Source organism: Oncorhynchus masou, unplaced genomic scaffold, assembly GCF_036934945.1.
Source record: "Oncorhynchus masou masou isolate Uvic2021 unplaced genomic scaffold, UVic_Omas_1.1 unplaced_scaffold_5180, whole genome shotgun sequence".
In the NCBI taxonomy this organism is placed as follows: domain Eukaryota; kingdom Metazoa; phylum Chordata; class Actinopteri; order Salmoniformes; family Salmonidae; genus Oncorhynchus; species Oncorhynchus masou.
Window position 1 is genome coordinate 1 of NW_027011586.1, and position 2,500 is coordinate 2,500.

Consider the following 2,500-nt stretch of genomic DNA (forward strand, 5'->3'; position numbering starts at 1 on the left):
GTGGTAATAGTGGTATTGGTAGTGGTAATATTGGCAATGGTAGTGGTAATATTGGTAGTGGTAATAGTAGTATTGGTAGTGGTATTTGTAGTATTGGTAGTGGTAATAGTGGTATTGGCGATGGTAATAGTGATGATGGTGGTATTGGTAGTGGTAATAGTAGTATTGGTAGTGGTAATGGTAGTATTGGTAGTGGTAATGGTAGTATTGGTAGTGGTAATGGTAATATTGGTAGTGGTAATAGTGGTATGGTAGTGGTAATGGTAGTATTGGTAGTGGTAATAGTGGTATTGGTAGTGGTAATGGTAGTATTGGTAGTGGTAATAGTGGTATTGGCGATGGTAATAGTGGTGGTAGTAGTGGTGGTGGTAGTAGTCATGGTAGTACTGGTAATAGTAGTGGTGGTGGTAGTGGTCATGGTAGTACTGGTGGTGGTAGTAGTGGTGGTGGTAGTGCTGGTGGTAGTGGTAGTGGTCATGGTAGTGTTTGTGATAGTAGTGGTAATAGTAGTATTGGTAGTGGTAATAGTAGTATTGGTAGTGGTAATGGTAGTATTGGTAGTGGTAATAGTAGTATTGGTAGTGGTAATGGTAGTATTGGTAGTGGTAATAGTGGTATTGGTAGTGGTAATAGTGGTATTGGCGATGGTATTAGTGGTGGTAGTAGTGGTGGTGGTAGTAGTCATGGTAGTACTGGTGGTGGTAGTAGTGGTGGTAGTAGTGGTGGTGGTAGTGGTGGTGGTAGTGGTAGTGGTCATGGTAGTGTTTGTGATAGTAGTGGTAATAGTAGTATTGGTAGTGGTAATAGTAGTATTGGTAGTTGTAATAGTAGTATTGGTAGTGGTAATGGTAGTATTGGTAGTGGTAATAGTAGTATTGGTAGTGGTAATAGTAGTATTGGTAGTGGTAATGGTAGTATTGGTAGTGGTAATAGTGGTATTGGTAGTGGTAATATTGGCAATGGTAGTGGTAATAGTGGTAGTGGTCATGGTAGTGTTTGTGATAGTAGTGGTGGTGGTAGTGGTTTAGTAGTGCTGGTAGTGGTAATGGTAGTACTGGTGGTGGTGGTGGTGGTGGTAGTGGTCATGGTAGTACTGGTGGTGGGTGGTAGTGGTGGTGGTAGTGGTCATGGTACTGTTTGTTGTAGTAGTTGTGGTAGTGGTGATGGTACTGGTAATGGTTTTGGTGGTGGTAGTGGTGGTGGTAATGGTGGTGGTAATGGTTTTGGTGGTGGTAGTGGTGGTAATGGTTTTGGTTTTGGTGGTGGTGATGGTTTTGGTGGTGGTGATGGTTGTAATGGTTTTGGTGGTGGTGGTGGTTTTGTTAGTGGTGGTGGTATTATTAGTGGAATTAGGTGGTTTTGTTAGTGGTAGTAGGTGGTTTTGTTAGTGGTGGTAATGGTTTTGGTGGTGGTGGTGGTGGTTTTGTTGGTGGTGGTGGTTTTGTTAGTGGTGGTGGTTTTGTTAGTGGTAGTAGGTGGTTTTGTTAGTGGTAGTAGGTGGTTTTGTTAGTGATAGTAGGTGGTTTTGTTAGTGGTAGTAGGTGGTTTTGTTAGTGGTGGTAATGGTTTTGGTGGTGGTGGTGGTGGTTTTGGTGGTGGTGGTGGTTTTGTTAGTGGTAGTAGGTGTCACTCACAGATGAAGTGAAACAAGTTAAAGGGTAGTTGCTGCATTACGGTACTTCACTAAGTTCGTTTTTCTGCTTCTCTCATTAAATCTAATTCACAGACATGATATTGTTCCTAGGTAACTTGAATTAAACTAGACATACTACTGAACTGTATATATACAGTTGAAGTCGGAAGTTTACATACACTTAGGTTGGAGTCATTAAAACCCGTTTTTAAACTATTCCACAAATTTCTTGTTATCAAACTATAGTTTTTGCAAGTCGGTTAGGACATCTACTTTGTGCATGACACAAGTCATTTTCCAACAATTGTTTACAGACAAATAATTTCACTTATAATTCACTGTATCACAATTCCAGTGGATCAGAAGTTAACATACACTAGGTTGACTGTGCCTTTAGAAGCTTCTCATGGGCTAACTGACATCGTTTGAGGTGTTGGAGAGGTGTTCCTGTGGATGTATTTCACCATGCGACCACGCAGCCGTCATACCGCTCAGGAAGAAGACGTGTTCTGTCTCCTAGAAATGAACGTACTTTGGTGCGAAAAGTGAAACTCAATCCCAGAACTAGAACAAAGGACCTTGTGAAGATGCTGGAGGAAACAGGTCCAAAAGTATCTATAGCCACAGTAAAATGAGTCCTATATAAACATAACCTGAAAGGCCCCTCAGCAAGGAAGAAGCCACTGCTCCAAAACCGCCATAAAAGAGCTAGACAACAGTTTGCAACTGCATATGAGGACAATGATCGTACTTTTTGGGAAAAATGTCCATAATAACCATCGTTATGTTTGGAGGAAAAAAGGGGGGGCTTGCAAGCTGAAGAACTCCATCCCAACCGTGAAGCACGGGGGTGGCAGCATCATGTTG